The sequence below is a fragment of the Bicyclus anynana genome, chromosome 22 (assembly GCF_947172395.1).
Source record: "Bicyclus anynana chromosome 22, ilBicAnyn1.1, whole genome shotgun sequence".
Classification (NCBI taxonomy): Eukaryota; Metazoa; Arthropoda; class Insecta; order Lepidoptera; family Nymphalidae; genus Bicyclus; species Bicyclus anynana.
Window position 1 is genome coordinate 11637681 of NC_069104.1, and position 24181 is coordinate 11661861.

General features: G+C 37.2%; 1 protein-coding gene across 1 annotated transcript in view; it reads right to left on the reverse strand.

Annotated features, from left to right (window-relative positions):
- The window catches only part of LOC112051290 (inverted formin-2), a 117502-nt gene that overhangs the window by 46659 nt on the left and 46662 nt on the right, over positions 1–24181 (reverse strand). Inside the window, exon 3 of the mRNA XM_024089870.2 lies at positions 3445–3474. The gene's annotated coding sequence lies outside the window, so the exon portion shown is untranslated. The remainder of the gene's footprint in view (positions 1–3444; positions 3475–24181) is intronic.

A 24181-nucleotide genomic window follows, 5' to 3' on the forward strand; every position in this document is an offset into this window, starting at 1 on the left:
ATTACCATAAAAAAAAAGTTATAGTGAGCCGACCAGTTTTCAGAATTTTGAATCGATTCACTTTATAATTCTAAAAACTGGTTAGCCCTCATTCGCACGAGAGTTTTTTAACGGACATTCAAACACAACAAATGCATTTTCAAGTATATGTTCACTCGACAGCGTTTTTAAAACATGACGCTTTTTTTCGAGCAGTGTTGTATTTTAAATTTTGAGCGTTGCAAATAGATCTTCATTTAACTTCATACTATATTTGAACGCTTTTTTAACGTCTGTTAAAAAAACTCTCGTGCGAATGAGGGTTTACATTAGCATTATATGACATTTTGAAAAGGATGCATTAATATATGTATGAATAACTTCAGACTATACGTTAGTCGATACGTTAAGATCTAAAAATTGAAAACTGATTTCAATGCGATTTTCAACAATTGAAAAGGTTGGTTCGAAACTAATGCTCCATACAAACATTTACCCCTCATTTTAGGGGAGTGGGAGGTTAGAAAGAGACAAAAGTAACCTATGTCACTCTCCATCTTTTCGACTTCAAAAATCACGTCAACACTATAAATGGTAGAAGCTTGTACTATGTATTATGTATCCATTCAGTTAGGAACTTTTCTTATCTCTACCCTCATAAACGACACACATAATAGTCAAGGTGACAACCCTAAAGTGTGCCGGAAGCTCACACTTGAAGACCCGCGATGCATTCGAAGTTCGAACGGCCGGATGTTATGTCCTACACAGCTATTATACTAGTAAAACAAACTGGCTTCACACGGATTATTGATTAAGCGGTCAAAGATCGTCGTTACTGGGTTTAATTGGGCTTATTAAAATTAAATAATTGACGAAGCTATTTAACCTGATATTAAGTGATAAAACCATTCACAATAAAGAGCAAATTAGACTAGTTTCAAAGAAGATGGTCCAAAATTGGAGTCCAGGATTAGTAGTACCCTAGCGGAAATAAAAGAAGATATTTTTTTAAACTATTTTTGATTATACAAATCTACGAATTTACCTTAATTCTTTCGAAATAATAGTCATTATCTCCCAAGAAATGGAACACTATTATGGGTAATAATGGCGGATTGATGACGTTTTCAATGCAGTAATCGATTTGACGTTTGCTGTCAATTGTCATGTCATAGTTGCTGTAAGGGCGCCATCTTGGTATAACTCAAAAACTTGGGTTTTTATTTTATTTATTTCTTTTTATTTAGTTTATATTTATTCACTTTATTAAATATTAATAAAATCCTTGTGTTTTTTAAATTTTAATGATACGGGGTACAAGAGTGGACCTGAAATGGACCATCTCCTTTAACAACTTTATGTTTATTTGATTAATTAAAGATCTTACTATGCTCAGGCCTATTTTTAACGGTCTATGTATTCTTAAGTTTGGACTTTAGATCCAACACTCTACTCCAATGTCGGTTAGCGAGTTACCTTAACTTAGAAGACATAAATGATAACAAGTATTGGAAATGACAGCTGACGTGCTCTTTGAACTACAGGCGTGTAAGCATCACCATCTTCCCAACTCTAGGCTACTGAGAATTTCGTTCATAACCTTGGACTTACAGTACCTAAAACCTTATTATCCACAGACCAACGATGCAGTTATCATTAACATGGGTGTAATCAAATTGTCCAAAGTTGTGCATTTTTTAAATTTCGCCCAAGCTGATGATTGGGCAAGGGACTGAAACACCACGAACTTCCCAACTCCTGGCTGCTAACTACTAATAATTTCTAACATAACCCGACATTGGAAAAATTCAGAACCTTACAATCCATAGAAGCTGACCTCTGGATCAACAAAGCAGTTAGCACTAATATGGATTGTCATAAATTGCCCAAAATTGTGCAAAATTTTTTACTACAACCAGATGGTTAGTCGCAAAAACCGCGTATCACGAATCACTACCTAACATCTTTTGTTCTAATCCGCTCTTATATGCTTAACTTGCGATCTAGGAAGCAATGTGTGGCCATGTATGGTGTATGGCCATACTCAGCGGACATGGGGAACGAGACCTTGCTACACTATGGCGAGAAATGCGCAAATTGCCCATATATGGCATATATGGCTAAATCAATGTTATAATTGCGACCTGTGTAGAAAATGAACGCTTTAGTTCACTTTGAATAGTTATATATACCTTTAAATAAATAAGTGTAAAAGGAGGTCCTAAATTCGATTCCCGACATTACATTATCGAACATGACATGGTGGTAGAGTGCAGTTAATTCAGTCATTTGTATCATCATAAAGGTCCCGCCAAGCGATTTAGCGTTCTAGTACGTTAGTACCTCCGGTCTAGGGTAAGCTTAGAGGATGGCTAATTGTGTACCTTAATAAAAAACAGAGCACTTTTTGTTTTGTACGATAATATAAAAAAAAACACTGATCGTGATATCCGTACTGGAAGAATCATTGGTAGAATAAAACAAATCTTAATCACAGACAAAATTTAAAACTTTGCAGCACTATCGCAATATTGCATGTGTTACTTTTAGAAGACGCTTATAATTTGAAAAGTGTGCAGTCACTTATAAATAAATAAATATACATTACAATCTCACCTGATGGTAAGTGATGATACAATCTAATGTTGTTACGCTAAATTGCTTGGCGGTACTTCTTTGCCGGTGGTAACTAGACACGGCAGAAGCCTACTACTAGCCAGACCTAGACCAATTAAGAAAGCCTCAATCAGTCGACGATCGAACCCAGGACCTCCGTCTTGTAAATCCACCGCGCATACCACTGCGCCACGGAGGCCGTGTTATGGGTACTAACTTCCTGCTTTCATATTATGTACCACAGTTCACAGAACAGCAAGATGCCGCGAAATTATACGTATATTCCTTACGTAAAGGATATCCAGGCAGTTTTTTTTTTTTTTATTATTCTTTACAAGTTAGCCCTTGACTACAATCTCCCTGATGGTAAGTGATGATGCAGTCTAAGATGGAAGCGGACTAACTTGTTAGGAGGAGGATGAAAATCCACACCTCTTTCGGTTTCTACACGACATCGTACCGGAACGCTAAATCGCTTGGCGGTACGTCTTTGCCGGTAGGGTGGTAACTAGCCACGGCCGAAGCCTCCCACCAGCAAAAACTCGAACAAAACGTTTTGCATCCACTAATCCTAATTTAATTCAGCAAAAGTGAAAGAACAAAAAATATTATAGAATATTGGATAGAAGCAGGCGTTACTTTGCAGAAGTTCATCATGATTATATAATGATTTTGCAATTGCACGTTGTAGAGTCAACATCTCCTGAGGATGCTCCGGTTTCGGGGTGAAACGTACGTAGAGAGTATTTTGTCGGACCTGGGTGACGTTGTCGCATGGGTTCGCCGAATTTTCGCGGATGATAGCAAAATAAATAAATAATTATATAATTATTATATAATACTTACAATTTACTACACCATGACACAGGGAGAAATCTGAAACAATACAATATTTTATTTTAATTATTAAAGTTTGCAACTCACATGTACTAGTAGACCGGTTAAAAGCAAATGTTTATTTGCCCTCGTAACTTTAATTTTAAGTTTTAACTAAATATTATCACCATTATCTAATAACCTGACGTTTCAAAAGTGCTTGTAAACTAAGCCTAATTGAAATAAATGAATATTTTAAAATACATTACATTTTGTTTGGTGATTGTGAGCCTCAGTTCATAATATCAAAGGTTAGATAAGACATAGGAGGTGAGTAAACGTCGCCAAGGAAACACTTCCGCCTCATTTCTCTATCAACCCATATTCGGCTCACTGCTGAGCTCGAGTCTCACCTCAGAATGAGAGGTGTTAGGCCAATAGTCCACCACGCTGGCCCAATGCGGATTGGCAGACTTCACACACGCAGAGAATTAAGAAAATACTCTGGTATGCAGGTTTCCTGACGATGTTTTCCTTAACCGTTTGAGACACGTGATATTTAATTTCTTAAAATGCACACAACTGAAAAGTTGGAGGTGCATACCCCGGACCGGATTCGAACCAACACCCTCTAGAATCGGAGGCAGAGGTCACATCCACTAGGCTATCACGTCTTTTTTTATCATCATTTAACTACAAGATATTATAGATAGAAGAAATACTTGGACTTAATTTGGACATGCTTGTCTTTGAAGGAAGGTGAAAGTTTACTGTAAGTAGGTACTAATGTTATAAAGCTGACGAGTTTTGTTTGTTTGGTTGAACACGCTAATCTCAGGAACTACTGGTCCAATTTGAAAAATTCTTTCAGTGTTAGATAGCCCATTTATCGAGGAAGGCTATAAGCCTTATTATATCCCAGTATTCTTACGGGAACAGGAACTACGCAGGTATAACTGCGCGGCGTCTACTAGTATAAAATAATCTTCGTCCACGTGAAAGAGTTCAAAGAGGTAGGTTGTAATTCCTAAGAAGGCTAGTAGGTACTTTATAGGTATTCGCACTCAAGCTTATCATTTGCGGCAGCGAAAATTTCACCTTACCTTCAATTTCAAGATGGCGGAAATTACCTTCTTCTTATCATCACTTCACTTTGATATAATGAAATGAGTTTCAGTTAAGTATTTTTTATCTTTTCATTTTATGGGATGACTAGCTGACGTTGCGCGGTTTTACCCGCGTGTTTCCCGTTCCCGGAGTAATACGGGGATAATATAAAGCCTTCCTCGATACATGGGCTATATAACATTAAAAGAATTTTTCAAATTGGACGACTAGTTCCTAAGATTAGCTCGTTCAAACAAACAAACAAATATGTATATGTACGTATAATTCTTCTTCTTGAATCTCTCTATCTTATGATGAATTAGGTACGTCTTTGCCGATAGAGTGGTAATTAGCCACGGCCGAAGCCTCCCACCAGCCAAAAGCTTAAGTTACCTTGGTTTGGACTTATATTGCTGCTGTAAATCCGTTGCGTAATTTAAAAGATGCGTAAATACAACGAGAAGAGTTTTAGGAACTATATTTTCCATAATAAATTTGTATGTACAAGTACATCCATAAAATGACAGTGTCTGACGTGCACGTGCGGATAATTACATAGATGATCTATAGATCATTTCTGTAGATCATTGGCTGACGGGCCCGGCCGTGAGACGCGTGTTTTTGACCTACTTGACCACATCTGGCTGAACTAACTATTTGAGTAAGCTATCCACCGAAGTTTGAAGCGATAAAAATCTAAGTTCACCTTGGAACTCCAACGTCCTTCTCTTCAGACTATGTGCCTTGCTCATTGCCACTTCTGCTTCGCGACTCGCTGAGCTATTCAGTGACTTTGGTTCTTCTGCGGATCTCCTCAATTCTGATTCGATTACGTATGCCAAAATAAACAAGCATTACAATAAAATAAAGCAATAGAAATAATAAAAAAAAGAATTATCAAAATCGGTCCATAAATGACGGAATTATCGCTGGACATACATAAAAAAAGCATACATACAGCCGAACGTAGAACCTCCTCGTTTTGGAAGTCAGTTAAAAAAGATTTTTTATTCGTTTACAATTGGACGGAGAATACGGAGAGATCACTGAAAAATAACTTAGTGTTTTTAAAATGTGTTTAAATCCTAAAATTAAATACAATCCAACATACTTTAATTAATAAAAATAAAATTCTGATAAAATTGCCAAAAAAAGCAATTTGTAAGATATATTCGTAGTATAGGTCGCGTTGGATGCTTGCCACTATTATAATGAAGACGTAATGTTAGTAAATGTTTACTTTTGTATTTAACCACTTGCTGCCGATTGTTTAGTGTAACTTACTCGTTACTTACGCGTTGAGGTAAGTGGCGGTTAAGTGTTAACTTAGCTTCGATGTCGAAACGGTTGGACTAATTTGTTTTGATGATTAATCGATTTGACTTGACTCGAAAAACTTGATGGCCGTATGGTCGTTTAGTGATCCTACTGGTCAAAGGTATAATGAGGTTGTGGGTTCGATTCCCACGTGAAAAATGTTTGTGTGATGAGCATGGGAGTTTTATAGTGACTGTATGATTTACCTATATTCGTTCGTTCGTTATCAACCCATATACGGCTCACTGCTGAGCTCGAGTCTCCTCTCAGAATGAGAGAGGTTAGTCAATAGTCCACCACGTTGGCCCAATGCGGATTGGCAGACTTCACACACGCAGAGAAATTCTCTGGCATGCAGGTTTCCTCACGATGTTTTCCTTCACCGTTTGAGACATGTGATATTTAATTTCTTAAAATGCACACAACTGAAAAGTTGGAGGTGCATGCCCCGGACCAGATTCGAACCCACGCCCTTCGGAATTGGAGGCACAGGTCATATCCACTGGGTTATCACGTCCTCTCCTTAACTGTATTACAATTGCATATAGTATATAATTATGTTTATTATTTAGGAGTTAAATTATGATTTAGTACCCATTACAAAAGCTACGCTAATACGCTTATACTATAAGATGTGTAGATATTGTAATACATACATTTATGTATATCTAAATATATAAAAAGAAACCCTATTTGTTTACCTACTTGAGGACGAATTAATTGGTTTCAGCCATTTTCTGTGTTTTCTAAAAGGTACTTAGGTATTCTAACAATACGACGATGACTATTCTAACAATGTTGTAACTGAATCACTGCTGCTTTATTAGGTGATAGTTTTCACTTACCACTAGGTGGACCATCTGCTAAGTCCATCAATTAAAAAAATATTGGGCGTGAAGATATGGGCATAAGATTTTCTTATATAAAAAAAAACTTCTGAATTTGACCTAGCTAACGGGAATGTTCTATGCTCTATTAGTTCCATCTACTAAAGCTAGCTAAGATGTATTCAAATTTCAACAGAGTTCAACGCCCTCGTTCAGTTTCCTTATCAGACAAATAATTGATAACAGCCACCGAGCTTACTGAAGTGAGATAACATTCATTCATTGGGCAACTTGGAGAAAATGTTTTTAGAAAAAAAAAAAACACTTAACTAGACATTTACATTCACATGAATTACGTTTTGGGATCTTCATCATCATGTCAACCAATGGATAGTAATCATCATTATCAACCCATGTTCCGCTCACTACTGAGCTCGAGTCTCCTTTCAGAATGAGAGAGTTAGGTCAATCCACCATCACGCTGGTCCAATGCGGATTGGCAGACTTCACACACTCAGAGAATTGAGAAATATTTCAAGTATGCAGATTTCCTTACGATGTTTTTCTTTCACCGTTTGAGATACGTGATATTTAATTTCTTAAAAAAATTAAATATCGCGATGTTATATTTTAATTTTGGCAGGACACTGAAGACATGTCTGTGCGTCGACAGTAAAATTGAATTTGAATACATAGATTTGATATGAATATATGATATAAACTGATGACATGGCTGTACGGTGTAATACCTTTGCCTTTTCCCCATGGGATAGAATAAAGAAAAAAATATTTGGCATCATAAAAACATAAAGTTCAAATTCGCATGTGTGATGATAATGTGCTGTAAACGAAAAGTTCGTCGACGAGTGTAAACAGTGGAATCGCACCTCAGGTCTGAGTAGACCTGGTTCGCTAGTATAAAAATATTTGTATTGAAAAACAAACAAACATGCACTCCATACATTAACAAGCACATACATGTACTTAACAAAACACGCAGACAAAGATCTCATTCATTCAGACAAACACTTCCTGGTACCAGTTACTTAACGGGTAAATATTTATTTATTACAATTTATGTAGTCAAGTATTTCATGAATCATCCATGTATGTAATAATGTTAATATTCCATAAATACATGGGTATTTATATAAATGATAGGCATTTTATTCATCGCTTTGTTGGTTCTGTGGTTATTACATGTGACTTTGGGATATTGAAGTCCTGCGTTCGAAGCCTGGCGTATTTACTAATTTGGTCTTTATTAACAAACTATTAGAATAAATAACAAATTAACTGAGAAATGCTTGGCAAGTTCGTTCGTAACCCTCCCGATGGACCGCACGGGCCGGGGGGTGTGTAGCGATGAATGATGCACCTCACTTCCCCGCATGCACGATTTCACACCCGCGCAATCTTTCCCCCCGTCGCCCGCATATCATGGGAGTGTCATCAACAAACTTGCCAAGCTATACTGTATGATATCCACAAAGGGTTGTCAGTATGCACCGGATGACATTTGTTACATAGAATCTCAATTTCGTATATGTCAACTAACAGACTTCAAAGTTAGTGAATTAGGCTGGTGGGTTGGGCTATAAAGTATTAGGCTGTTCTTTCTTCTGACAAGTAAACAATAGCAGCCCAAAGATTGAGAACTTGGCGGTTTGAGACTTCAGAAAATCTCCTCCTATAAAGAGAGAACCGTGGAGTATGCCTTAAATAGGCTGTTTGTGCACTAGAAAAGGCTTTATTATAAAGCCTTTTAAAGTTACTAGACGTAACGCGCAAAGTGGTGAGTTACAGTTCATAACAGAAAATAATAAAGATCCTAAATAATTATTATTGTATTCATAATAATTATTTAGGATCCACTCCAGGAAAATCAGTCCCAAAATCCATTAATAAGCTATCAATGACTAATACAAAAATTATCATCGATTGTTCCCCTATTCTGTAACACAATGCCATCATTATACAAATGACAATAAGGGCGTAATAATCATTTTTACATTAAACAAAATGCGTACGTCATTCTCTATTATTGTTTCCAATCACATGATGTGCGTTGGCCCTAATATTTATGTAGGGTTGCCACTTTATACAATAAAGTTTATACAGAACCAGTTTCACCCGCGTAGTTCCCATTTCCGTGGGAATACGGGGACCAAATATAGCCTATGTTACTCCCTAATAATGTAGCTTTTTATTGGTGAACGAATTTTTTGAATCGGTCCAGTAGATTTAGAGTTTTTTCGTTACATACGAAATTGCACTACTTTAATCTGATCAATAGATAAAACATTGCTGTACATAGTTATCTTTTGTTTTTTAGTTTTATAAAGTAGGTTGTATATTTTTTCAAGATTTACAATATGACTTAGAATAACTTTACTGCCAAAAAGCCTCTAAAAATCATTACAACATTAACACTTATCATCTCTTGAGATTACAAGCAGTCAAGTACAAGCTTGTCTTACATAAAAAGTATTTTTTTTATGAAATTGATTATAAATTAATAAATAATGTGTTTACCTACTTGACGTCCTCGTGACATACAAAATTAGTAAAAAAAATACAGTTCTTAAGTAACTCATTCGCTTAATACGATAAAACATTGTGCTAATATTTGCAATGCATACTTAATAATATGAATTTTCACAATCTTATTTGACGGTCAACGGTTTTTACGGCAAATTACTTATTATAAATTCCGAGGTCTTACGAATCCATTTAAAACAAGAAGACTATTTTTACGATTCCCAATTTAATATTTTTACACATTTTTTATGGTCGTGTCCGTTTAAAACTGTATAATAAAACAGTATTTAGTGAATAAATTATTGTTATAATATGCAATAAGTGATAATTTGAGTATGCCAATGAGCATTTAAACAGCAATTTTATTTAAAAATGACTTTTAAAAATCAATTTTAAGTAACCTCATAGCGAAAATGTGACTTTTGACAAGATTAAGAGTATCAGAAAGAATCAGGAAGGAATCTCACTGTATCAATATCAATAAGTAAAAGACATAAATTGCGAGCAAAAGACCAAGCCATACTCCGGCCAACTACTGAGAAGTTATTTGTAAAAAAGAATAACTCTGTAAATAAAGTCTGATGCCTATCCATTAGTATAATATCTTACTATCTTACTTGATCGATGTTATACTACACATAATTCCTATTGAATAGTTTAAAACTACATTATTTAATTTAAAATTAACATTCAAAATTTATTTAAATTCATTGAAATTTATATAAAAAGTTTTTATGTAAACTCCTAATTTCTAAATATTACAAAAATATTTTATTAAATTTTGAACCAGGTGACAACCCTACACGTATATAGTGTGTCGGTCAAGTGGCAGTTTCCCGTCGCGCGTCAGTGACTGAGCTGAACGAAGTTTGTTGTGTTGTGTAATCCGATATTGATTTAAGGTCAATGCCACTAATCTACTAGGGCTGTCAACACGGGATAAAAATGTTTTCTTTTGCAGAGTAACGATTTCGACTGCGCAAAGAAGTAGTAGTAGGGTTATTTGTATGTGGTGTACTAGATAGATCTTCCGGGGAAGTATTCTAAAGAATATCAATTACGTAACGGCGCTGATCTCTGTGTATCTTGCTGCAGGCATTCATGCTCTTGACACACAATTACAGCAGCTTTATCATCATCATCATCATTACCATCATCATCATTATCATCAGCATCATCATCATCATTACCATCATCAGCATCATCATTATCAGGGATAAGAAGCATGAACACACAATTTTACTAAATTTTTTTGGAAGAAAGAAGCTCCTTTATGAAGGCCTCCGTGGCGCAGTAGTATGCGCGGTGGATTTACAAGTCGGAGATCCTGTAAGTCCTGAGGTTCGATCCCTGGCTGGGCCGATTGAGGTTTTCTTAATAGGTCTGACTGGTAGTACAAAGGCGTAGGTGGTACAAAGCGATTTAGCGTTCCAGTACGATGTCGAGTAGAAACCGAAATGAGTGTAGATTTTTCATCCTTCTACTAACAAGGTAGTCCATTTTAATCTTAGATTGCATCATAACTTACCATCAGGTGAGATTGTAGTTAATGGCTAACTTGTAAAGAATAAAAAAAGCTCAGTATCTCATTGTCCGAATTAGGATTCGAACCCAAGACTTTGTGATCCAAAGCCACATAAGCCAACCCATAGAACATAGAAAACGCTAAAAGCTCACACTTTAGGGCTAACTATTGGACCAATGAGGCAGTTTAGAGCTAGTAGTTCAATATCGGCAAAACAACAAAGTGCTGCACTTGTTTTTTTTAGCCATATAGCCCAGTGGATATTACCTCTGCCTCCGATTCCGGAGGGTGTGGGTTCGAATCCGATCCGGGGCATGCACCTCCCAACTCTTCAGTTGTGTGCATTTTAAGAAATTAAATATCACGTGTCTCAAACGGTGAAGGAATACATCGTGAGGAAACCTGCATACCAGAGAATTTCTTAATTCTCTGCGTGTGTGAAGTCTGCCAATCCGCATTGGGCCAGCGTGGTGGACTATTGGCCTAACCCCTCTCATTCTGAGAGGAGACTCGAGCTCAGCAGTGAGCCGTATATGGGTTGATAATGTAAATGTAATGTAATACTAAGAGACACAATTTATCCGCCTTTAATATGACGCGAGTATATTAAAGTTGGCGGATAATTGTGACTCTGAATATATAATAGATTCATGTCATTTGTTATGTTTGTATTTGCACTGTCGATTTGTCAATCGCCATACTGCAATGTGTATAAAAAATTAATACAATTATTAATTGAAGCTTTTAAAAGTTTCAAGTGATGTTGCGAAACTTGTGTTGCTTTGTGAAAAAGGAAGGTTTAATGTGTGCAACTTGGATGTAGAATGCAATAATGCATTTGAGTTTTATTATTCGACATATTTTATGTTTGTTAAATCAGCCATTGACGGTCCATTATTCTCACGTTTCTGCAGCGCAAACGGCAACGGAGACGTTTCATAAGCCGTTTCATATAAGTATAATCGAGCCGTCATGCACACAGCGACTAATACAAGATCAGTTATAGTCGTGGGTGCTGAAGAAACATGAGAATAATTTGATCGTCAATGGCGTGCTTTAGAATCTAAGCTGAAAATCAGCGCCGTGTAATATGTATGTAGTGCACGACATATGCTGAGCTGCCCCCTATCCAAGTGGCACGTCGATTCTCTTTCTACGATCGCTAACGCTTCGAAAACTAGAAAGATGTATGGGAATGAATTTTGCTATCGACAGGTCCCGTGATCAAGATTTGTCATTCCCATACATCTTTCTAGTTTTCGAAGCGTTAGCGATCGTAGAAAGAGAATTATCGTGCTGTAACGTACGTAACTAACAGGATTTAAATAAATTTATTTTTCTTTTCAATAGGTATTCAGGTCAGTACAAGTCTATGCGTTTTAAGGAGATCCCGGAGACGAGGTGGAATGTGGTAAAATAAAAATATATTAATTGTGTAATCAATTTAAATAGACGACAAATAAAAACCATAGTTTTAACCCTATTTCGATTTTTTTACTTTTACATCCCTAAGCGCGTTGCAGACTTGATTGTGTATTGCTGGCGTTATGCACAAAGTTATGTAAGTAACGCGTAACTAACATTTTTTATTACAAAAATCTGTTATAGGTAATACCTGCCTGCCTACTTACTACCGGTTAGCATTTGCCTTCAAGGACTTTGGTAGTACTTCGTTTAATCGATACAAAATACAATGCGCATAAGGGCGTCGACTGACGAAAGACATCAAAACTAAACCCATACAAAACTATTCTAATACTAATATTATGAAATGCAAATTCACGACTCCTGCGGGATTTGTGAAGGACAGAGTTCGACGCGGATTGAGTCAGTCGCTCGAATTTTTAAAAATAAGTATTTTTGTGTAAAATATTATTATTGTATTTTGACTTTTAAGCCTCTGAACCATTGGGCTCGTTGTGAAAAACCCCTGTCAAGGGAACTACTGTTGCCATTTTTATTTCTGCTGCTAAACAGCATTGTTTCATTCAAATCTGAACGGTATGTTTGTTTTGTGGTGTTTAATTTGCAAATAGCGCTTTATAGAATACTTATGTTACTTGCATGCTCTGTGGTGTGTTGTTTATGTTTTCCATTATCAGTTGACCTATTCACTAATTTGGTCTTTATTAACAACCTATTAAAATAAACATTAAATTCACTGAGAAATGTCATCTACCTACTGTATGATATCCACGAAAGGCTGTCAGTAAGCACCAGATGACATTTGTTACATACAATCTGAATTTTCTTTATGTAAAAGTTAGTAACATAGGCTGCTGCTTTTTAACTATTGCTTACAAATTATACAAAAGTTAACGGCGAACAGAGATAAAGCTCATGATAAAGATAAAGCACCAGATGGATTCGAAGCGAGTGTGGTATACGATAAACAAATGTTTTATTTGTTTTTCTATCCAAACTTATTTTTTACCATATCATCATCATCATTACAGGCGATGGACGTCCACTGCTGGACATAGGTCTCTTGCATGGACTTCAAAGAAAACGGTTTCGAGCCGCCAGCATCCAGCGGCTTCCTGCAACCCGCTTGATGTCCTCGGTCTACCTCGACCAAAACTGCGCTTTCCGGTGCCATAAAATGTATCTGAATAAATGTTGCAATACGTTAGACTGTAGATGGCCTTAAGTTTCGTTATTGATTTTACATTATAGTGGTAGTATGAGGGTGGTAGTTTTGTTGACACCGCTAATAAATCGATCGTCAACCGTAGTTAAGCAGCTTTGGTTTTCATTTTACTAATTATATTGTAGTTACAATATACTTGTACCTCTTCAAGTAAGACCGTTTCTATCTTAAACTGCACCGTTACTTATCATCAGGTGAGATAGCAGTCAAGGACCGACTTATAATTAAATAAAAATTGAAAAAAATTACATCAGTAGACAATGAATTCCGATGTAGGAATTTTGTCCAAACGTGAAACTAATTGGACACATCTAAACGAACAGACTATAGAAGAAGCGTAGTGTCTAATTGCACCCACCATAAAGTGTCCGAGAGCAAACAACATAAACACACTATTGTGAAAGTGTGTGTTTGTTTGCATCGACCGCGTGACCCCAATGACCTTCGGGGTCCACCGTTTACTGAACACTAAACACTTGGATGTGAGACAAACATACGACATGTCGCACGACAAAATATATTTTTTATATTTAAGGAATATTATACCTTACTTGCTGCCGTGATAGTCCAGTGGATATGACCTCTGCCACCGATTCCGGAAGGTGTGGGTTCGAATCCGGTCCGGGGCATGCACCTCCAAGAAATTAAATATCACGTGTCACAAAAGGTGAAGGAAAAACATCGTGAGGAAACTTTCATACCAGAGAATTTTCTCAATTCTCTGCGTGTGTGAAGTCTGCCAATTCGCATTGGGCCAGCGTCGTGGAATATTTTCCTAACCCCTCTCATTCTTGAAGGAGACTCGAGCTCAGCAGTGAGCCGAATATGGGTTGATAATGATGATGACATACCTAAATATAATGTAAGTAAACACAAAATTTATTTTATTTATTTATTTTTAAACACAAAATTATGCTCAGTGGATTAGCTAAATTCGGATCACTTTTTGCGGTGATTTTGTAGGCACGTAGGTAACATATCTAACAGTATAAAATCGTTGGTTGTAGCCAATGATTGTATACTATTCTAGCCCATAGCTTCGACGCTAGTGTACACAGTTTACTGTGAGAATGCAAACGCTTACCGCGTCGTGACATTTATAATAGCCCGTACAGCCTGTAATAGCATTAACAGCCCAATAGCTAAGATCAGGCTACTTGTGTAACCTAATAACAGGCTTCAAGGTTTCTATGACATTCTGTTAATATCACGGTATTGAAAAGGGCGCAATGGTGTCACCGCCAATAGTAGCTTTTGTGAAAGAGTTTGTGGGATGTACTATTGCAATCTTACAAACAAATCTTACAAGACAAAAGTCTTTGAACAGTGCGTGTTGCCAGTGATGACCTATGGATCCGAGACTTGGTCGCTAACTATGGGCCTCATAAAAAGGCTCAGAGTCACACAGCGAGCGATGGAACGAGCTATGTCAGGAGTATCTCTGCGTGATCGAATCAAAAATGAGGAGATCCGCAGAAGAACCAAAGTTGCCGACATAGCTCAACGAGTTGCGAAGCTGAAGTGGCAATGGGCGGGGCATATAGTTCGATGAGCCGATGGACGTCGGGGTCTGGTTGCTGGAATGGCGACCCCGCACTAGTAAGCGGAGTGTTGGTCGACCCCCCACCAGGTGGACTGACGACATCAAGCGAGTCGCAGGGATTCGCTGGCTCAGTATCGTGATGTTTGGAAGTCCTACAAAAGGCCTATGTCCTGCAGTGGACGTCCATCGGCTGATATGATGATGATGATGACTATTGCAATGCTTTTTTTTATTCTCCACAAGTTAGCCATTGAATACAATCTCACCTGGTGGTTAGTGATGATGCAATCTAAGATGGAAGCGAGCTAACTTGTTAGGAGGAGGATTAAATCCACACTCCTTTTTTGGACAGAAGAGAAACCTAACATTACAGAACTGCAGTTCACAAATTCAGATCTTTAGAACCTCTCGATTCGAAGAAGCATAAACAATGCGTTGCAACAAAAAACTGTTTTATTTTTTACCGCAGTTTTTTTCTTTAAATGATCGATTTGTAGTTTATAGTCTACTTAGGTCTATAAAATATAAATCGTTATATTAATATCTCAATATATTTTCTTAATTTACGACATACTGTCTGAATAACCCAGTAACATCGCACAGAGCAAGGGCGGAACACTAGGCAATAAATAACCCTATTGCACTCAAAGCATTTACAGGATTATCGCCTGTAACACAAAGACAAAAGGATTAAAATTAATAAATCATACGTACATATATATAAATACCTACATAAATAGTAAGATACGAACAAAACACTTTCACCAAAGACTTTCTATGTGACATTGAGTAGGTACTTGAATGTAAATATTTGAACATAATTAGCTGTGGTATGCAGTAAATGTTCTTTTCAAAAGACCACAAAAAGAAAGACACAGCGGAGTTTTGGCGGAAAAATCGTAGGAATAATTTTACAGATAGTGTAGACGAGGAAAAATCTGTGAATAATCGTCGGAATTATAATTCACAGTTTTATTTTTCCTCGACTAGACTAATAGAAATGATTATTTTGAAACAATTTTTCATCAGGTAACTTGTTAACTTTGGAAGCCCACGAAATATATAAAATTGCTAAAATCATAAACTATGTAAAGTTTGTTTCACAATTAAAAGTTATACGAAATCGTTATTAATTTAAACAAGCTTTGTCTGCCATTTTGTCTATATTTAATCTTTAGTTGTAAATAATCATTCAAAGTCGTTCAAGTTAATTTATTTTAATTAGGGTTACCTTACAAGCACTTTTGAAATGTCAATATTTAATGGTGTTAATTAAAGTAAAAATTACAATAGTTCAAACAATAAACAAACAACTTTTCAAGACAAAGTTGAATTACCTTATTTATTTTTATTTAATTTACCGAAAATTAATCATATTTTTTTATTACTTTTAAGTTTTTTTAGGTCTTAAAATATAAAAAAACAACACTTAATATATTATAATACAACACACATTTTTTTAAATTTATATTTAGGACTATAATTCTCAAAACTATTGGAAAAGTTTCCTTTTCCTAATACCAAAAAAAAATAAGTACAAATATACCAAAAAAAAAGCTGTAAGATTTTCTATATACTTATAAGATTCGTGAGAAAACATTGACGAAATGTAGTCATTTAATTGTAGAATGTTACGCAAATAAGCCCACAGGCCACGCGCAAAGATATTTACGTAAAATGACCATTCACCGCTAGACGGTGTAAAAAGTTTCATTCATGTCATTGATTTTCGATTTGTTTCTATGAAACAATACTACGAGAAGTCTGCGATAGCCAGACATCCCTAATTTTATGTCTAATTATTATATATATTTAGATTATAACTCAAAGGTGACTGACTGACTGACATAGCGATCTATCGACGCACAGTCCAAACCACTGAACGGATCGGGATGAAATTTGGCATGCAGGTAGTTGTTGATTTTGACGGCCTCCGCAGTGGTATGCGCGGTGGATTAAATGACGGAGGTCCTGGGTTCGATCCCCGGCTGGGCCGATTGAGGTTTTCTTAATTGGTCCAGGTCTAGCTGGTGGGAGGCTTCGGCCGTGGCTAGTTACCACCCTACCGACAAAGACGTACCGCCAAGCGATTTAGTCGTGTAGAAACCGAAAGGAGTGTGGATTTTCATCCTCCTCCTAACAAGTTAGCCCGCTTCCATCTTAGATTACATCATCGCTTACGATCAGGTGAGACTGTAGTCAAGGGCTAACTCGTAAAGAATAATAAAAAAAAAATACCAATATAGGTTCGTATTGAGTCCTTAAGGTAGGCAGTGCATTTTTGCGTCTATGAAGTGGACGCCACTGTATAGCATAGGTAATAACTGTGGTCAATTACGGAATTTAGAACGTGGTGGCTTTGGAAGATGGCAGTTTCCAATGATCCAGTCCTATAGCTCTTTCTATGATTCAAGTCATATAACTGTCGATTTGTTTAACAAAATGCCTCATTCATTCTCATTTATTGTTATCAGGTTTTCTTCTTCTTTGAAAACACACTATATTTTTGACAAAATGGTCGTGGTCATTTAAGTGGCAAGTCTCATTAACCGTCGCCATTTCTCCCGTAGCAGCTCTCCTAGCACATTCGAGGAGCGAGCCATGGAGAGCGGTTTTCACTTGGTCAGTCCAGCTCATCGGTGACCTGCCACGTGCTCTTGTGCCCTTCATCTTTCCTTGCACCACAAGTCGCTCTGTGGGTGTGTCGTCTCGTGTGATATGTCCAAATAAAGTTACTATACGACATTGGACGATAGAAGAAAGACTCTGTTTGATGTTTGCTGTTTGAAGATTGAGATGTTGATTATGAACTGTGTCCAGGATATGCCAAGCATTCTTTTCCAGCACCACAATTCTAAGGCTATCTTAGACTAATAACCTATAGACCCGCAGCACCTAACAATTTTCTCCAAACGTAAGTCACTTCTGTGACTATGTGAGCGTAAGAGATAAGTTAATTACCTTCGACGACACGCACACAAGCGTACATAACGTATCGTAGCGTCAAGGGCTCCCATTTCGGGGCACATACAATGACTCACGAACCCGCCGACTACACATTAACAATGTGTTATAAATTTATGGCGTCTATCTTCTTTTTCTCACTCTTAAATACAAGTAACCATAAAGAAATACGAGGAACACCAAAGCCCGGACTAATCGTATATAAAAGGCCTTTGTGATGTTCCTGTTTCATCAGGTTTTAGCGTTAAAGAAAATAGTTTTTTATCAGCTTGTTGGTAACAGTCTAAAATCACTTTTTTCTCTGTTGAGTTTTCTCTCAGAATGAGAGGGATTACCATAATAGGCTTATACGCTGGTCCGATTTTGTCAGTTATTCCAAGCTATTGATAATATTTTGGATTTATAAATTGATGTTAAGTAGTAATTAGTCTATTACTTAACATATAAGTACTTGTATTAATAACAAGAGCTGTGATAGCCCAGTGGATATGACCTCTGCCTCCGATTCCGGAGTGTGTGGGTTCGAATCCGGTCCGGGGCATGCACCTCCAACTTTTCAGTTGTGTGCATTTTAAGAAATTAAATATCACGTGTCTCAATCGGTGAAGGAAAACATCGTGAGGAAACCTGCATACCAGAGAATTATCTTAATTCTCTGCGTGTGTGAAGTCTGCCAATCCGCATTGGGCCAGCGTGGTGGACTATTGGCCTAAACCCTCTCATTCTGAGAGGAGGCTCGAGCTCAGCAGTGAGCCGAATATGGGTTGATGACGATTAATAACAAGTGCCAGCGAAAGTACTTCCAATAATAACGTTTCGATAAGATCTGAGTGACGCTTGTTATAACATTAGTCATAACCGAAGCAGCTGCGTGAGTTATTTGTTTTACTTTCAGTTCGAAGCACTTTGATTTGTGAACTCAGTCAATATGGTAACAACACTAATGTATACTTGAAATTATTATAAAGAGGTACAGTTGTAGGGGGTAATCTCTGGATCTATTGTATCGATTTTGAAAATACTTTTACCAATAGAGAGCTATGTTATCAATGTATTTTATCTATACTAATATTATAAAGCTGAAGAGTTTGTTTGTTTGTTTATTTGTTTGTTTGATTGAACGCGCTAATCTCAGGAACTACTGGTCCGATTTGAAAAATTCTTTCAGTGTTAGATAGCCCATTTATCCAGGAAGGCTATAGGCTATATATTATCCCCATATTCCTACGGGAACGGCAACCACGCGGGTGAAAACGCGCGGCGTCAGCTAGTTTATTATAAATTTAAATTTATCCCCCTCCTTTATACTGTGTAATTCTTAGTTTAAAATTATATATTTTATTCGTCATTCTATTGTATAGAATATAAGCTTTCTACTATACTACTTTAGACGATAAAAAAATGAGTAACATATATTTTATATCAATATTCCCACAGGATAGAAGCGCCTTAATAGCCCAGTGGATATGACCTCTGCCTCCGATTCCGGAGGATGTAGGTTCTGATCCGGTTCGGGGCATGCACCTGCAATTTTTTAGTTGTGTGCATTTTAAGAAATTAAATATCACGTGTCTCAAACGGTGAAGGAAAACATCGTGAGGAAACCTGCATAGCAGAGAATTTTCTTAATTCTCTGCGTGTGTCAAGTCTGCCAATCCGCATTGGGCCAGCGTGACGGACTATTGGCCTTAGGCCTCCTCTCATTCTTAGAGGAGACTCGAGCTCAGCAGTGTTTTATATATGCCAGCCCTGAGCCCAAGGACCATTTACTTCATATGCTTTATATTAAAAATACGTACCTACTGAATGTTTGATTTACATAATTATAAGTTACTTAACGAGCAGAAGGTATTAACCGCTTGGTTAATCGGATGATAAACTGAGATCAGGAAAAATAATCTGAATAGATGTTTTAAAATAGGTATTATAAATAAATCAGCGAGCGTACTGCTAAACCAATACGTTTTCCTTAAAGATTTATGTTAATAACAGATTTGCAACACAAAAAAGCGCGTGTTACATTATTTATTAATTAGTCGTCAATAAATTAATTAAGTGCGACTTGTAATGAAAGCTAACTGTTCCGTAGGTACTATATATTTTTTTTTGTTTTTTAAAAAGAATATTTGCCATATCTTTTTTTAAATATGACCAATATTCCCATTCCCCTCCAGTTGGGAAAGACTGTGTTAGGAGTGGGTACGACAATAGACCAACGGGGCGGAGATCGAACCCAGACCTAAAGATGCATAAACACAATGCATACCCTGAGAATTCATTACACAGGATGTATTGGAGAAGGAATTTCCCATTTTGTACAATTTGTACCTATAGTGCATACCTAGTTAAGAACCTTGTGCACGCCACTGATTGTATCATCACCCCTCGACGATGAGTCTGACCGCTCAGAAATTTGATTTTTTTATATTTTTACAAAGGAGGTTTATTTGCCATCTTTGGTTCTCTGAGCTTTTTTAAACTACTGATACTTAATACTACTAATTTGGATAAGAATTTACATACCAACTTGCCTGTCAAACTTTTGTCTGTACACCTTACCACTATATCGAAAGCCAATTAGCCATACTGTATGTATACGTGTCACGTGACAATATTTATGTATGGTTCATACATAAATATCGTCACGTGACACGTATCATTCCCGTGGCAGATACCACGTCATTCCATTTGCTACGATCAATGCATCTCACTTCTACTATTCTCTTCGATCTTTTCATACAATTTCATCCTTAATTACTCTTGATTTGGCCTGTGTACTTGACCTGGCCTTTATGAGAATGTCTTGCATTTGATCCACGAACGTCTGCCTGGGCATTTCCCTTTCAACATTTCCTTTTACCGTCGCCTAACAAATTCCTTTTTTTTTTATTCTTTACATGTTAGCCCTTGACTACAATCTCACCTGATGGTAAGTGATGATGCAGTCTAAGATGGAAGCGGGCTATCTTGTTAGGAGGAGGATGTAAATCCACACCCCTTCGGTTTCTACACGGCATCGTACCGGAACGCTAAATCGCTTGGCGTTACGTCTTTGCCGGTAGGGTGGTAACTAGCCACGGCCGAAGCCTCCACCAGCCAGACCTGGACAAATTAAGAAAATCTCAATCTGCCCAGCCGGAGATCGAACCCAGGACCAGGCCGTCAAAATTCCTTTTAGTAGTATCAATTAATTTATTCTCTCTGTGCCCAAACCCACCAATACCATAATAGATTGTAGTTAATACATATACAAAAAAGTTACAATAATTACATGGCACAAAACAGGCGTTTTAGGGGCATAGAACGGATCTCTAAAACGCCTGCTTTACACCGCACGTCATACATGTGTCGATATTATCTCACTCGGCGCCAATTATATTTGAATTAATTGAATTGATTGCACCGACGGTTGTCACACCGGCCAGATGACTGCGCTGATTGGTACGTGCTAAGAATTACTGACATGGGACATAAAAAACTCAATGCCAAAGGCGGATTTACTTTGAGTTGTTTTTTTTTTGTTTATTCACTGTTGCTCATCGGTTCAAAACTCAGACCAATTACATTTGGATTTGTATCAAATCAAATCATTTATTTGCTAGCATCGTCGTTATCAACCCATATACGGCTCACTGTTGATTCTTCTCTCAGAATGAGAGGGGTTAGGCCAATAGACCACGCTGGCTCAATGCGGATTGGCAGACTTCACACACGCAGAGAATTAAGAAATTCTCCGGCATGCAGGTTTCCTCACGATGTTTTCCTTCACCGTTTGAGACAAGTGATATTAATAAATAAATAAATAAGGATAAGGATGAGAACGCATCAAATCAAATCGTTAAGTTTGTTGAAAATCCAAAAGTATTATGTACATATTAATGCAATTTGGCGACAGAACTAAGCAGTACTTCCCTAGATGAGTTATATTACGAAGAGTTCTATTGGTCTTATGATCTACATCTTAAAACAAACACTCAAAACATAGTGCATGCTCAAATGCTACGTCTCTGATATCGTCATACTATTATGATCACCATTACTCATCCTATGTATTAAACTGCACTGAATTTAGACACAGACAACCTAACGAACAGAGAATAATCATCATTTATCAAAGATATAAATTCAAAGTTGGTATGTTTTGTCTTAGTTAAAAATAGAATATAATTTTAGCAGACTCAGAAGTGATTACAAAAATAACCAAAATAAGACCCTACAATGGCAGAGAATGACATTGAGTGAAGTCACGCACTTGTGAACGTTGTGTGTAGGGTTAAAGGCGCCTTTGACTGTTAACAAACACTCTCCTTTTCCACTCAAGTCACTCACTCCGCCTATCCCAAGTAACCCATAAAGAATTACACAACAAGAGATATGGACGGCTCGAACGCCTGATATATAATACTGAAGCCGTTCGTACCGCAAGTCGTTGCAACGCGGCGATAACAAAAGAGGTAAAGATAAAACTAGCGGACGCCCGCGACTTCGTCCGCGTAAATTTCGATTTCAACATTACTACTACCCCTACCCTACCCCTACCCTACCCTACCCTACCCTACCCCTACCCTACCCCTACCCTACCCTACCCCTACCCTACCCCTACCCTACCACTACCCCAACCCTACCCCTACCCTACCCAACCCCTACCTACCTATAACTTCTCTATCTTATTCCTACCCTTAGCAAAATCGGTCCAGTCCTTCGAGAGTGGTGGTATGACCAAGGGAAATAGAGACTTCTATGCTAATAATATAAAGAGTTAAAGTTCGTGTGGTTGTAGGAGGTAATCTCTGGATCTTCTGGACCGATTTGGAAAATTGTTTTACCAATAGAAAGCTACGTTATCTGCGAGTGTCATATGTTTGATCCCCATATTCACACGGGAACGGGAACTACGTAAATAAAAGCGCCGGGCGTCATATAGCGGAATTTCTGCGTCTTTTAGAAATTTTGTATTATCTCCGAAACTATTTAAGTAATTAACATACTGTAAAGGGCAAATCTTATCTCCATAATATCCTTGTGATTATTAAATAATTTATTTTAATAAGGATTAAAGTTTAGTTGTATAAATAATGACGTAAACCTAAGTATATAAAATTAATAATTTTTAAAACACAAAAGGTACTATATCTGCTAATATATAGAAGATAGATATATGGTGTCGCGGACTTTTTTGTAGAACTTTTAAAGATACATAAAATCTCCATACATTAATTTCAATTTTACACAATAGTTAAGGCAGCGCATGCGAATAAGTCTGTTTAAGAGGATTTTCAGTCCGACCTGTATGACAAAAACTGTGATAACTCGGCTAATATATATGATACCAATATAAAATATAGCCTATGGCACTCCCCGATTATGTAGCATTCTTCTGGTAAAAGAATTTTTAAAATCGGACCAGTAGTTCCGAAGATTACCCCATTTAAAAAATGTGACAAACTTACAAACTTACAAACTTTACCTCTTTATAATATTAGTATAGAAGATGACATACCACATTAAAGCGTTGCATCGTCGCAATCGACATATCAACGGACGACGTACGTAGCTCATTTGTTTTGTATGTCATAGACCATGTTGAGACTGACTAGGTGCATCCTCTTGCCCTGTTACGTCGTGCGTCAACGCTACGCAGGTGTGACATAGCACGCGTTGATCCGTTGCAACGACACGATGCAACGTAATGGGGAATATGCATGGGATTTTAATTAATATCTTCCCTATGCTCATCCAGTAAATTACCTCATGGTCTCTCCTACCATAAAATCCATGCTGGTCTAATCATAATGTTTTATTAAAAAAAATAATTAATATACAATTTAGTCTTAGTTAGTCTTGTAGCTGATAATGATGATAGTCTCTGTGATCGAACTACTCTGTGCAAGTCATAATGGAGCTGTACGTAAGTGTATTAAGTGCACCGGACAGACAGACGTGCAGTGTTTGTATCGAATTGATTAAAGTTGAACGCAAATTGACCTTAATTACGTGCGCGCTTCGGCGCAATTTCGCATGGCCATGATGGCAAGCAGAATAACGGCCACTTCCTCGTCATTATAACAAAAATGTTAAGCCATAAATTCAACGCTAAACGCATCAAAATTAATTTGTTTTTATGTTTCACGCGACACGCTTAGCGGGTGAATCACTTGGGTTTAGGGTGAATACACACTTGGTACAACTATAATGCTCTGACCATCCAATAAATCCACGAGCCTGCAGCCAGTAGCGTTTTTTTTTATTCTTTACAAGTTAGCCATTGACTACAATCTCACCTGATGGTATGT